The following is a 15,049-nucleotide window of genomic DNA, read 5'->3' as shown; positions in this document are numbered from 1 at the left end:
GAAGAGGTAGAAATAGGAGGATCGGGCAAGAGTAAGATACACCCTTCCAGGGGCTTCTAAGAAGCTTGAGGCCCCAGACCCGTGACTCAGATCCCAGTTTCCCTATGGGTCAAGAAGGCCAGATCTGGCTCAGATTATGGCTGAGGACTGGGAGCCACAAAGAAGCCACAGTTGCCCAACTGGCCTTGAAAAATACAGAAAAAAAAAATTGCTGAGAGATCTTCACTACTGAAGGCAGGGGAGAAGGGAGGGTCTTTAGAATTTGAGACTCCTTTAGGTTGTGTGGGCCCAGAACCTGTAAATTAGGAACTGGCAAGGACCCACCTGGGACCTGGACTGTAGGGAAGAGCAAGAAGGATGAGAGGATTGCAGATTTGTATGGTAGAGCCCTCTGTTCCCACCCCCAACACCCCCAGACCAGAGGGACTCTAAGTGGTTCCTTCCCGCCCTGTGGGTGCAAAGGGTGGGTGTTCAGTGTAAGGTGGCTTACTTAGGAGACCAGCTCACTGGGGGGAGAAATAGCCATCCCATCAGGAGCAGCTTCTGTGGGTTCCCTTCCTGTCTGGGTGGAGACAGCTGAGCCGCTACCCCCACAGGCCCCAACAATCGGTGACAATAAGAAAATATCCAGGGCACACCTTCATTTCTCGAGGTGAGAAAAAAAAATGCTAAGAAATCGGCCTGGGGTTCAGAGAGTGCTGTCGAGAGCGGGCAGTTTAAAGGGGAAGAAAATTGGCGAATTTCACTGGTCAATTTCACTTCATTTCGTTCAATTTCGTTCAATTTCATTCCTTTTCATCCGGCGCCGGGAGGCCCGAGGCCACAAGGAGGGGGAGGGGTCTTTCCGGACAGAATTTACCCCATCTTGCAGATTTACTTTCTATGGCTGAGAACAGCCTTGATTCTCAAACTTTGACATGCGTCTTTCAGCCACGGCTAGGGGCAGGGATTTTATTTTATTGAAGGGCATTTGGTTTGGGTGATCGAGGCACATCGGTGAACCTCTCCCTACTTCTCTCTTGCAGCCCAATTAAAGTGGTTAATTCTTTTCACCGCCGATTCCTCCCCATCTTTCTTTTCTCCTGGGGCTCCCCGGACCACCCAGGAGCCGGAGTTGAGGTGGGGGCGGACACTTCCCCTCCATATCCAATTTGTTCTCGCCACAGCGGGCGCGTCTTCGTGGTTACAAAGCGCTTTTCCCCTGATGACTTTTTTCCCCTTTTCAAAAACACTTCTCTCTCTCCCCTTCAACTAGCAACCCTCCCCAGGCCCACCCCTCCTCCCTGTCCGCTCGGGTTTATTTAAACTTCGCCTCCTCCAGAGCCGCCGTAGCGCGCACTTAATGAAGTTGAAGGCTCGGTGAGCCCGGGTGAAGAGGGTTTGGAATCCGTTGAAAGGGGCGTTTTTGTGACACTGATTGGGGCGGGGGTGGGGGCGGTCGCGGACCAGACAATGACCGATCAGGCGGGTTTTCCTTCGCATAGGGTCAGGCGAATAAAGGCGCCGACGCTGTTTAAACGAGGGACCCTGCAAGAGAAAGGGAGAAAAGATTTTGAGTGTGGAGCGTGCCTCGTAGGATTTCGAGCGGTTGGAGCAGGCAGCTCGCGTAGGGTTTTTACGGACCGGATTCGGAATTTAATTCATACCCTGCGCGTACCGCCAAAGAGAGAAGAGAGGCGAGTTTGGGTTTGTGCGTAAATTATTACGATACGTGGTTCCAAAGGTTGTCTAGGCTGAGGACTGGCGATGTGTCCAGGAGGACCATCCGGGATGATGAGACCCAGCTCACATTTGTCCTCGGGGCTGGCGCTCTGAGATTTATGGAGAAACGGTGAAAGAGACCTTGAGGTGGGCAGAGGTCGTACAGGATAATTCAGCCTCCTAAGCTTTGCGTCTATCAGGGTATTTGAGAGCAAAACAAACGTTAACTGGAGTTTCGGAGCGTGATGATTCTGTTCTTTAAGGTCGGATAGACCCGTCCCAGCGTGGAAAGCTGTAGGGAGGACAGAGGTTCCTAGCTCAAGTTTCCGCAACCAATTTTTCCGCGAGCTGGTGGGCGCGGCGCAGCGCGGGGCGGAGCGGGCACCGCCTCCTTTCCTAGCCGACTGAGCGGTGCGGGCCGGACGCTGCGGCCGCGCCGGAGGCCAAGACGCTTCGGGCCGCTGCGAAGCCAGGCGGTTTCCTCCGGTGCCTGCGTCCCCCGGTTGCCCTGGGCGCCGACATCCTTGGGATTGTTTCCCACCCGCGCGGGGTTCCTACCTCGGAGTCCCCGGTCTCCGCCAAGCGCTCTCTTTTCGCTCCACACGGACTCCGAACGGAAGTCGCTCGCTGTCTGCGTCCTCGCGTTGCTCCTTGCCGCGGGGGTCTACGCCGGGTGCCCTCCTGCCGGCCACGGACAGCCTCCTCGCCGCAATTTCGTACTCCTGGAGGGGGCCGACAGGGTCCCGGTCTTCACCCCCGCCCTCCAGCTATTGGGAGATGCGCGGCTGACGAGGGGTACGCAGCGGACCCCGCGGGAGCGGCTGCGGAGATGCGAATAGTTGCCGCTACAGGGGTCTCGCGCGTTTCGCCTTAGGAAGCTGGGGCCCTGTAGGTCTGAGCTGTTTCCCCGGTGCTGGAAAATCTCCTTAGACTGGTCTCACTTCCGGGGCATTTCTGTCTACGCAGGGAGAAGTATCGTTGGAATTGCGGTTGGACGGATTTCAGGACTGGAAAAGACAAATTATTGGGGGAAACTATATTTAAATCCGTCCCTTTGATTCTGTCCCTTCCTAAAAATCACACTGCCTTGAAAAGCATATTTCAAATGATCTGTGTAGACACTGCCAAATAGTGTGTGTGTGGAGGGGTGGGAGGCGCTGAGGCTATAGGAGTGGGGCTTATTGTCCACGTTAATTCTTGCCGCTTACAGAGTGCCCTCGCTTTGCGCTCCTTTACCCCGGCAGGTGTCGGTGCTCCTAGGGCTCCTTGACTTAGATGCCCCATCCCATTCGGATGCAGATGTGTCGGGTCCCTGCTGGTGTGGGGAGATCCCCCACCCCCTGCAGCCCACTTTGGTCCTTCCCTGCCCGCGGGGTCGCCTCTTCTCCTGGGCCCTGTGGGTTCACGTCTCAAGGTGCAGAGTTCTATGCAAATGTTTCCATCTTTATGGGCCAGTTCTGGCTTCCCCAAGAGTCACCCCAGTCAAAGAGGGTCGCTGGTGAGGTTATTGCTTAAATTAACCTCAGAGCCAGAAGGCAGGAGCCACTTTCTGCGCTGGAGCGTAAGGGACCAGGCCGCGATCGCACCGCGGATCAGTTGCGGAGTCTCGGAGTGGACCCAAAGACCTAGACTCCCTGTACGAGGAGTCGGATCCCAGGGCTTGGAGGGCTGGCTTTTTGCCCAGTTCTCAACGTCCTGGCCGCTCTGGCCAGTCACGCTTTGTGGAGCCCCAGGCAAGCGGGAGGATTGGGGACCATTCTGAGTGTCCTTTTGCAAACCCATGGGTCTTCGATATAGCAATGCGAGGGCAGATGGACTGCTAGGCCGCTTCCGGGTTCTGATCCACTGCGGGCAGCAGCTCTGGCTTCCGATCTGCATACCCTGCACCTCCGTCCCTCCGTTCCTCTGTCGATCACCTGAAGATTGTGAGGCCAGCGTCAGGGCTTAGTCTGTGTCCAAGAACAGTTTTCCTGCCTGAGGAGTTACCTGGTAAGGATCAAACTGGGGCAAGTTAATTTGCCTCCAGTCCTGGAGATCGCTTTCCTCTCTGGCTTCCTCCTTTTTTCCACAGATATTTATTGAGCACCTACTGTGTGCTGGGCATCGTGCCAGAGATACAAACAAGGAACATCTGCCTAGCATCATTACACTCAAACTAACTTAGGTAGTTGAGAAGCAAAAGACAGGCAAAACAAATGATTATCACCATATTTGAGGTAAAAAAATGTTCGGTGTTTTAAGAGTTAAGGATGGTAGTTTTATTTTTTGATGAGGGTACCAGGTATCACAGCCCAGGGTGTGTATGTGCTTTTTGGATATTTGGGGTCTGTGACTGTGTATATGTTTGTGTATGAGAGAGGACCTGAACATATCAGTGTGCATGGGTGACTGTGCTTGGGGAGGAATATTTGTGAGTGACTGTGTGTGCTAACATGTATATTTGTGACTGTATCAGTTTGAGTCCAAGCGTGTGGTCCCCCCTTCTTGGGTGGCTGAAGCAGAGGCTGGAGGGGGGTGGGTGTGGAGGACTGGGGTGAAAGGGTTAGGAATGGGTCTCTGCAGGAGTGTAGAGAAGGAGGCCTCAGTTTTAAGCCTCTTTTCCTATTCTTCGAGCAAAGGCAGGGGCCATCCATCTTCTCCCGACTTCCTTCCCCACTGCTGACAAGGCTGGGAATGTGGAGCACCCAGTGAGGGTGCCGAGAGGCACAGTGACTTGACCAACAGTGGAGCAGGCTGGTCTCCTCCTGACGCTCCTGCTTCCTCCCTTTCCTGCTGGTGTCTAGCCCTCTTAGCCTGCCTTCGGTTCAGGATGGCTCCAGGTTGTTCTAGAGTAGCCCAGAGGCTCCATGGTCTGGCCTCCGAGCTGCTTTCATGCCAGGTGCCGTGGGCCTCCTTCCCTGCAGCCTGCACCTAGGGGCTAGGTCTGTGGTCCTGGGGAACTTTGGAACCTCCCCTTCCATTCCCAGGTAACTATCCTTCTGCAGCCAGGGGGTGGGTGCAGTCTGTGGAGCCAGGAACACCGGAGTTTGCAAGGTTCTCAAGTCTAACATTGAGCTGATGGGCAAACAGGTCTGGAGGAGGGGTAAGGGAGGGATTTGCCCAAGGTTGCTCAGCAGGATGCTGGTGTAAAGTTGGAGCCTGCCGCCTCTCCGCACCAGCACTGGTAACTGAAGCATTAGGCTAGATATTTTGAGGAAACTAAAAATCTCCCCTTATACTCTAGGGAAACCTCAAGTGTTGTCTGGGCTAGGGATTGCTTCTGAATCTTCCTTCCTTCCCAGAGGCAGGATGTGAGCCTAGCTGAGATCCAGGTGTGGGAGAACAGTCAATTATCCAGATAAATCAGGGCATGAAACCGGTTGCCCTAAAGTGAACGAGGTGCTGGCAGCAGTGAGGAGGAGTGTGGGGAGTGTGGGTGAGCAGTGGCATTGTGCGCTCAGCCGCATTCTCGGTTCCTGGGCTGGGGAAGGCAGCCCAGTCCTTCCCCAGCCTCAGGCTGTGCAGAAGGTTGGGCACCAGCTTGGCTTCGAGGAAGGAGTTGGAGGGGGCTCAGAGTTTTCCAGTCAATCACCTCTTTCCCTTCAGTTTCCCCAGGCAGTGGCATCCCTCATTCCCTACTTCTGTGAGTCTGTTGTTGGTGAATCAGTCGGCCCACCTGGCTATTCCAAGCCTTGCTTCCTGTGCCTCTTCGGACTCTAAACTTTTTAGGCAGTGGTGAATAAATGAAGAAAATCAAGAAAATGGGGGCCATCTGGGCCTGAGGCAGCCCTGGCTGGAGCCATTCCTTCCTGGTCAGGAGGTGTTGGTTGAGCTTCTGGGCTTTGAGAGGTAGAGATCTGGGGGAGTGTTGGCCTGTGTGTGTGTGAGTGGGGGGGGGGGGGGGGGTTAGGGGGTGTGTGCGTGAGAGGCATGCAGCAATAAGGATTCTGAGTTATACTTAGCCTGGAAGGTACCAGAGATCTGGTGCCTCTTTCCCCTTCCTTAGTCTTCATTTTAGTACCTGCCCTGAAGATGATTATCTAATACTGGCAGCTGAGAAGGGGAGGAGAGAGGAGTTGTGATTCCAGCCCGGGTGCTGACTCTCTTGTGATATTGGGCCAGTAGTTCTCACCCTCACCGAACCTCAGTTTCTCTGTCTGAGAAATGGAGCTGGAATATATTAGTCTGGACCCACCTTCTGAGTCCGGGGTCAGTAGCTCCGCCCAGCTCCTCCCTCTAGTTTGCTGGAGTTCTCACTCCTCCTTGGCTCTCTGTGCAGCAAGGGTACAGGATGGGACAGTACTAGCCCACCACAGGTTATGCGGGGACTCCAGAGACACAGACCAGGTGGCTGCCTCCTCGGGGCTTCCGCTACAAGGGGCAGGGGAAAGACTTGGCTCCCTCCTTTCTCGACCCCAGGGGCTTCCACCCAAGACCCTGGGATTTCTCCTCCTCTGGCAGGGCCAGAGACAGGTGGCCAAGGGTCCGTGGATGCCTCAGTTCCTCTGTTCTGCATGAAACTGTCTCCTTTGTGGAAGATAGGGAGTGTGGGTGAATGTGAAGGTGACTTCCCACCTGGCAGCCCACTGAGCTCTCAGCCCTGTCCGATGTGTGTCTGGCACAGGGATAGGGTGGCATGGAGTAGAAGGTTCTTGTCCCTGTTCATCCTGGCCCCCCTTTTCCTGGGAACCTCTGGCGGAATGTTTGAGTGTTTAGGGGGAGGCAAGAGAGGCAGGGCACTGCACAGGAGCTGGAGAACTGGAACGTGTGCAGGTGGTGGTGTAGGGAGAACATTCCTAAAGCCTGAGTGGGGAAGGGACTGTGGAGAACCCCCTCCCCAGTGTCTCTGCCCAAGGTTCAAACTGGAGAACTGCAGATTTTGTGGCATTGTAGTAGAAGCACCCAAAAGCCTGGGAGGTGTCTGGGGGGTCGGATGGCTGCTCCCAGAGACACATCCGAAGAGTGGGTGTCGGCAGACAGACTTAGAAGAATGGGCAGGGCCAGAGGGGAGGGCCGGAGGGGAGGGGCCAGGCTCTGTTGTCGCTTCCCCTGGAGCTGGGGCAGGACTTGTCACCTCTGCGCTTGCATCTAGGATTCTTGCTCTCAGATGCGCTCGCGCACCCACTTGCATTCTGTCCAAAGAATATTGCAAAGAATATTCAGAAGCAGAAGAAACTCCTGAAAGGCGAAGCCGGAGACCAAGTCCGCGAGGCTCCCTGACCGAGGGCGAGCGGAGCGAGGTTCCAGAAACCCTGCCCGACCCGGATCCCGAGCGCCAGCGGGGCCCTGCCACCTGGGGGCGCCGCTGGCCCCAAAGTACCCGGAGCGTCCGGGGCGCTAACCGCGGTGACCCCGCCCCGCCCCGGTCTGACCCTCCCTTAGAGGCTGGTTCTGCAAACCAGGACGCTCTAGCTCCAGAGCCGGTCGGCCTCTGGCTAAAAGGGATGACCCCACGCTCACCGGGGCGGCTCAGCTCTGGGGCGGCTCAGCTCTGAGCCGGCCTGACTCTGCGCTCCAGGCGTGATCCTAAACTGCCGGTGCAGCTCGTGCTACCTCCTGGAGCGGATGCGCTTGGGCTAACCCGGCTGGCTCTGTGCTCTCGCTCTTAGGGCTTACCGGCAGAGGTTAGATGCCAAGACTGTCCAGTCCTTGTTGGAGGTTCCCTAGATCTGGCGCCAAAGCAGGGCTCCCCGCCCCCACCCCGCACTGGTCCCCGCTCCATCGCTCCTACCCCCTGGCCCTTTAGGCCAGTTCCGGGACTTCGGTTTGAAGAGAAACCTGCGAGTGTTTGGCAGCCCTGGGACAAGGAGCTTACAAGGCCGAGAAGGTGGCTGAGGGTGGGGAAGGAGGGTTCGTAAAGGGAACTGATTCTGAGGAGACTGGGGCATCCTGGGGACCAGAGCCATGCCTCTCTGTGTCTGTGTTCCCAGGGAGGCAACAAGCCTGGCTGCACCCCGCCCCCCTCCATATACACTGGCAGCTCTGTCTTGCGGCAACTCCACCCTCTCTTGGGCCCAGTGTCCCTGTCGGGGAAATGACATGAGCTCATCACCAGGCTGCCCTCATCTGCTGGAATGTCCTTCCACATCCACCTGTCAGTCTCAATTCCTTTCAGGAGTCTTTTATGACTGCTTTGTGCCTGGTCTCTGCCCTGCACTGAGGATACTGTTCTGAATAAAACAGACGTTGTTCCGGGCCTCAGGGTGGTGGTGATCTAGAAGAGGAGAGGAAGAGACACACAGATGCGTATCTAATTAAAAGGGTGATATGGGCTCTGAGGGAAAAATATCGAGGGCTTTGATTGAGAAGAGCTGAAGAATGTAATTTGGAGGTGAAACGCTCCTCAACTTTTGCTAGCCTGGAACCTGTTGGGACAGTAGCCATCACCTCAAACTCCATCCTGTTCAACTCAGACTCCAGGCAACAGAACTCTGACTATTGGGATTGCTGGTCACGGCAGCTCAGGGAGCCAGAGTTCACGGCCATCGTCCATCCCAGAGAGCTCCTTGAACACCGCCAGGTGGGGTTCACCCTATATTCTGACACCCTGGGCATCTTTAGACTTCTTTTCTTCTCCCCAGGCCCTTGGAGTTGGAAGAGGCAGTCTGCCTCTTAAGAGTAGGGTATGGAAGCCAGGCTGGCTTTGGGATATGAGATCCCTTCCATTCTGAGATCTCTTTACCTAGCATGGCTTCTGGCACAATAAATAGCTGTTCATTAAAAGAATGATTCTAGGAGTCTATGAGTCTACCTTTGATAAGCTCAAGAGCCAATGATTCTCTGTTTCATGCATCTGCTTGTCCCTTTACCCCCTTTCTATTTGGTTCACTCCCAACTCAGGTGTCACCTCTTTCAGGAAGCCTTCCCTCTCCTCTGCGCCCTATTCCCCAAGCCTGGGCTTAGATCCTGTCCTCTGGGCTCCTACCACCCCTGGAGCTTTTAAAGAACTTATCATGGCGTATTACTTTCTGCTTACTGTTCCACCTCCCTCACCAGACTGGGAGCTCCTTGAGGGCAGGAGATGAATCTAATGCATCCCACTGTTCCCAGCACACAGCACAAGGCCTGGCACATGAGTAAATGAATCAACCATGGGTCTGGAAGTGTTCCTAAAGTGTGTCACATTCCCAGAGACAAGCAGAGTTAATATTATTCAGAAGTCTGATCCTTAATAGAGCAGTAATGGTCTCTGGTGCCCAGGGTGGCAGGGAGAGGGAGTGGGCACTGTAGTACCCAGGGCAGGATCTGGGGGCCCTGAGCCCCAGTGTAGTAAGATATCCTGAAGGGAGGACGGGCCTTTACTCAAGATCAGTTCATCCCCATTCCAAAAGGATCTTGGGCTGTTCAGCACCCTCTCCCGCCATCCCCACTCTCCCACAGAGCAGCATCTGTCCAGGAAGCAGGGCTGAGCTTCCAGAGGTGCACAGAGATGAGTGCTCCCAGCCCAAGGGCAGAGGCTCCAATTGCTTACTGGGGGTGGGACAAGCTGGGAGAGGAAGGGGGATGGGTGGAGGGCGTGGCTTTCAAGGGTGTGGACAAAGAGCTGACTCAGCTGGGACCCACCAGAGGAATCTTCCAGTGGGGTCCAGAGGACACATCTTGTTTTTAACTCCTTCCTGACTTCTAGTCTCACCTGGCTACCCAAACAGCAGAGACCTAGAGGATGAGATATTTTGGTGTAAAATGCAGATTGGGCAGAAAAAATCTCTGAGAAGGGCACTCACCGCCCCCCATCACATATTTTCCTTGAACATGCTGACTCTGTGTGCACCTGGACCAGGCTGAGGGAATAGAGGTGAATTAGACACACCGTTCTCTGACCACCCACCTGCCTCCCATGCAGCAAGTATTTACTGGCCCTGCTGTGGCTGGGCATCCCTGGACTGGGCTCACTGTAGGAGTGGGGTGTAGGTTGGGGAACAGAGAGGGAATTTATGCAACTGCCTACCCTTGGAGAAGCTCACAGTCTGATGTTGCTGGTGCTTGGTGCTTCCGGTCAGGTCCAATAAGTTCTGTGAGGTGAGAGGAGGCCCAGGAGACTTCCTGGAGGAAGTGGCATTTGAGCTGGGCCTTAAAGGTTTGGGAGAATTGCTACAGGAGAAGGTTGGGTGTGAGGGAAGGGCGTCCTGGGAATTCCATCCTTTGTGAACAGTGAACTTAGGCTGAGAGGTCTATCCTGTATTCCTACTGTGGTCACAAGGACTCCCCTCTTTATTATAAGTGTTCGCAAAGTCTTAGTAGTTTTAGGAGTTTAACAAAGATTTTTAAATCCCTCTCATAATCCAAATGGTGGTGGTGGGAGTGGGTGGGGGATACTTTGTTCCATACAGTCATTCAGAGACCCAGGGCCTTCTCTCTTGGGCCGCCATCATTTTCTAGGGAGGAGTTCCCATCTCTTTTGTGCCATGGATCCCCTTGGGCAGACTAGTGAAGCCTACGAACCCCTAAGATTAAGGATTTGTCAATGCGTAAAATCCAGTTCACAAGACTACAAAAGAAACCAATTATATTGAAGTTCAAGTATCAAAATATTTTTAAGTTTTGTGATATAATAGTATGTGTGGTAAAACAATAGAATACATTTTTGACATAATAATAACATAACAAGTTAAATAAAAAAATAGCACTGGGGTTAACAGTACAATTTCAAAATGTTCTTAGTATAAGTGACCTTTTGATATTTCTGCAACAACTTAACACGGTGTAGAAAAATACCTGCAATTTGTGTGGGCGGCAAAATTACAGGTACGGGGAAAACTGCTGTGGTTTTTGGCCTCCCTTCATAATTGAATAAAATGCTGAATTTCAGTTCAGAGCTACGTCAAAATAAAGATAAAATTTTTCCCAGCTAAATTTATGGAACTTCCACGTACCAGATTCTACCATTGAGTCCTTGTGGGTTGTGGACCCCGGTCCTAGGTCCTTGGCATCCTCCATAGATCTTCTAAATGCAGAGGAGGAGAGCGATCAGAAAATTCTGGGGGAGATTTTTTTTAGAGGGCCAGGTCTACAGGTGGCAGATATCACTTCTGACCAATTTCCTTGGCCAGAACCCAACCATATGGCTCCACCCAATTGTAAGGGACACTGGGAAATAGTCTCTAGCTGTGTGTGCAGGAGGAAAGGAATAGGGAAAAGGATAAACTCACATTTGCCATACCTCTATCCCTGGGTAAGGTCACCTGAAACTAAACGCAGCAGATGCTTAGTAAGTAAATGAGTTGAGCAGCTGAATGGAGGACTTTTCTTTCCCTAGAGTTCTCTTGCCCTCTTCCTGCTTCTGTCTTCATTCTTCTATCCACCTGTCTGTCCTGCAGTCGGTCTGTCAGGGATTTTTCCCTCTCAGCCACCTCACATCCTCTGTGGGATGAAGCAGGACACAGAGGCATATGTAAGTATTAATAATAAAATCTCCATGTTGGCAGATAACCGCTCACTGTCATCTCCATCCTGGGCCCTATGACTTCTCCCCTTCTGGCAATCCTGAAAAATGAGGAGGCTCAGAGACCTCCCTAGAAAGCCTTTCCATCCCCACAGTCTTATTTAGTCCTCACAGGGCCTTGAGATGGGCATTTGCAGCCTCTGTTTTCCAGAGGAGACTCAGAGAAGTCTCATGGCTGTTGCAGGTCTGCCCTGTACATAGCAGGAGGACTTGAACTCCGATCTTCTGGCACCATGGGGCTGCCTGCTCCCTTGCCCCCACTCAGGTTTGCTTTTGCTTCTCTCCCACCAGCTTCCTGCTTCTCACTGGGTCTGCAGCTGGGTCCTGCTGCAGGGTTGGCTGAGGGAGGTACGCTCACCTGTCCCCCTGCCCTGCAGAGCCCGGAGGCCTCCGGGGTAGGTGTCCTTGAGGACTGGCAGCAGCTTAGAGGCACACTGGGCAGGACCCGCTTTCCTCAGTGGCTTGTGAAAGCCGTGGGAGTGACCCTGGCCCTGAGGCCTTACCTGGCTCCTGCTGCAAGACTTCCTGTCCCTGAAGCTCTCAGCACAGCTTAGGGCTCCTGTGGGCTCAGTTTTCTCATCCCGAGGACTCAGACATCCTTTCTACCCTCCCTCGTTCTTCCCTGTCTTTCCTTCTCCGTTGAGCCTTTTGGCCTATCTCTGTGCCCAGTCTGAAATCAGCTCAGGCTCACTCTGGCGTCTACACCCATGGGGTCCCCTAGGCGCCCCTACCTCAGAACCTCCCTGGAGAGGCTGATCCCTGTCCTCACAGATAAGAGGACCCAGAGGGCATCAGAGGGGCTAGAGACCTGTGTCCTCCTCAGACCCTTGATCGGTAAGCTTCTGCTGCTCTGGGCCATCTCCTTGCTGATTACGGATGAGCCCACGTTCCCGAATGTATTCTCCCTTGGGCTGATGGGTCCCATTTCTTCCTCTGCCCTCAGAGCCCTCATTCCCTCTCATTTTCCTGCCTTATCCCTTGCTCCCTTGCCGCATTCAGAACCGCCCCCTCTCCGTGGCTACATTCACGGAGGGTGGTGTGGGGATCTGGCTTCCATGATGTGTTTGCTCTTGGCTAGTTAAGCGGAGGGCAGCCCCACACTGCAAAGGCTCCCTGGGGAGAGGGCCAGCAACAGAGCCAAAGTGCCAGGTCTGCTTTGTACAAACAGACACATAGAGGCAGACGTGCTAGTGTGTGACTCAACTCCTACCCTGCTCCCCGGCGCACACAGGCACCAGCCCACAGACATAGGGTCGAGGATTCAGGTACTTGCCCCAGGATGAATTTTCAAACATGCGCAGAAGTAGAGAGAACAATGAATTTCCCTATATACCCGCCACTTAGGTAAAACAATGATCAGATACACGTACATCCTGGTGACAGTTGCATTTAGCACAAGTAGGTGAAGATACATATTCAGTATTTTTCCGGTTACAGTCATGCAGAGCTGAGTGTGTGGATAGTTTCCCCATAAATAATTATGCAGGGGGAACATATTTTGTGGGAATATATATGGGCTAGGCATGACGAGCGGCTGGTCCCGTGTGCCTTCTGCTTTACACGGAATATCCTCAGCTGTTATCTTTGTAGTGTCTTGGGTGTGGATGGCAGGAGGTGTGTGCATGGGGTGGGCTGGGAGTCCTCTGCACATCATGTGTGGTGGGGGGGCTGTGTTCTGAACAGTGAACTCGGATCATTTCGTGGCGAAAATTGCACGTGAGGAGTTGTCTGTGTGTGATGGCGTATTTGGCATGTGTGCACATGTGTGCATGCCTGGGGCCAGCAGGAGAGGTGTGCAAGCGTCAGGAGCAGCCGAGAGGCAGCCAGCCTGGCTCTTGGGAGAGACACTCATGTATGAAGAGCTCAGTGCTCAAAAGCGGCTGGTTAACAGCTTGAGCATCGAATTATAGCCCACGTGGCCAGAGGTGGCAGCGGTCGCTGGTTGCTGTAAATACTTCACTGCAATTGACAACAGCTTGTGGAGGGCTAAGTGAGATGGGGAGGGGGCAGAAGGAGGGGCAGTGCCTCCCGAGGGGACCCTCTGCCCTGCAGTCCTGTCTCTGCTGGATGGAGTGCCGGTGGGGAGGGGGCGTGGGGCATGCAGCAGGGGCTCTGTGATGGGGTGGGCTTCTGAGCGAGGCTGGTTCTCATAATCCATCATTTACAGCTGGGTAACCTCGGGCATAATGACTTACCTACTCTGTGCCTCAGTTTCTCTATCTGAAAAAAAACAACCAACCAAGAGAGATCATAATACCCTGTAAGATCTTTGTGAGAATTATAGGAAGCCCTTTTTCTTTCACCTGGAAGCCCTTGTTGGGGTTATACAGACATTAGCTTTTATTGCCTTGTGCAGGATAATGCGCGGGAATTAACACAGTGCCTCTCACGTAGGAAGCCCTCAATAAATGTTAGCGAATGTTGTTAGCCTATTGCTATTGTCTTCCTAAGCCTAGACCCATAGCTGGAGATACCACAGCCCTTCCAAATATGCATGGAAAAAAGGCTTCCCAGAGGGCAGCCGGTGGGTCTTTGTGGGTTTTCAGAGAAGATGTTTTTAGTCTCCAGTCTTTCAGAGAATCCTGCTGGACAGGATCTGAGAGAGTCTGCCCAGGGAGCTCTCTCCGTAGATCTGCGGCCTTCATTAGTGCCTTGAAAAGTCATGTGTAAATGGGTTTCTGCAAACTCAATCCCGTTTAAAATGCACTAGCAGGGCTGGGGGCTTAAAGGGACCCTGTGGTGAATTCTTTTGTAAAGCACAGAATTTCCTGAATGTGTCTCTTTTGTGAAGTACTTATCTTTATAAAGTAGTCATAGTCAGGATTTCATGAGTGCCTACTATGTGCCGAGTACTCAACATCTGTTATTTAATTATAGCTTTACAAGAAGCCTGTGGGGGGACAATATCCTAATTTTCCAAAAGAAGAAATCTATGCACAGAGTATCACACACGTACCCAGAGTCACACAGCTAGAGCATGGAGATGCTGGGATGGGAACCCGGCTCATGCGCCTTCTGCGCGTGCCCTCCCCTTCCCCCTTCTCCCCTTCCCTTCTCCGTCCCTCCCTCCCTTCCCTCTTTTTTCTGCAGCCACACAAGGGCCTTTATTTTGCATATACTACAAAGAGGGTAGTTCTAAGCCTGATGTAATCAGCAGTCCTAAACCACAAAGACTTCAACAGTATTTAAAAAGTAGAAGCAGTAGCTGTAACAAACCTCTGAATCTGGGGGAACGCTTGCTAAGAGCTTTTTCTTATGAACATTTTCAAACGTATGCAGAAGTAGAGAGAACAGTACAATCAACCCCCATCTACACTCACCTTCAGATTTAATAGCGATCAAGACTTGACTTCATCTAGCCTCTACTGTTTTTGAGATCCTGTTTTAATTTTGGGAGGGAGGGATTGATGCATTATCTGCACTGGTATTCTGATCACCCACTGAACTATATATACCCTTGCAGGTGTTTGTTTTTATTCGGAAGAACTGGGCATATTATCATATACTGTAATTTTCCTGCATTTCTATGGAAAGTTATCACAAGATCCTTCTAGGTCTTGCAATTGCATTGCTTTTATTGTGGTGTCCTCCTGCACCATGTTCAGCATTTCCTGGTTAACCCACTGGAGGAAGGAGGTTTCCGGCGAGATGGAAGGGACCAAGTTCCCCGGCAGCCCATTCTTCATGGCTCAAGACATTGGCTGGTCACCAGACGGTTTGCTTTCGTTTGTGCAGATGTAATGAACCTCTCTGTTCCTTCTCCTCAAGTCAATAATCATGATAACAATTAATAATGATTGTGACCTTCTAGAGCTTCCCATTCTCCAGAAGGACCTCTTTCTGAATGCTCTGTGAGTGGTCCTCTTTCTCTTTCAATTATTGGCTTTTGTATTTTGATTCGCCCAGGAGAAGTCCTGCTGGTGGTGA

Source organism: Mirounga leonina, unplaced genomic scaffold (assembly GCF_011800145.1).
Source record: "Mirounga leonina isolate KUSES-001 unplaced genomic scaffold, KU_Mleo_1.0 Mir_173, whole genome shotgun sequence".
Taxonomy (NCBI): domain Eukaryota; kingdom Metazoa; phylum Chordata; class Mammalia; order Carnivora; family Phocidae; genus Mirounga; species Mirounga leonina.
Note: the sequence above shows the minus strand (reverse complement) of the source record.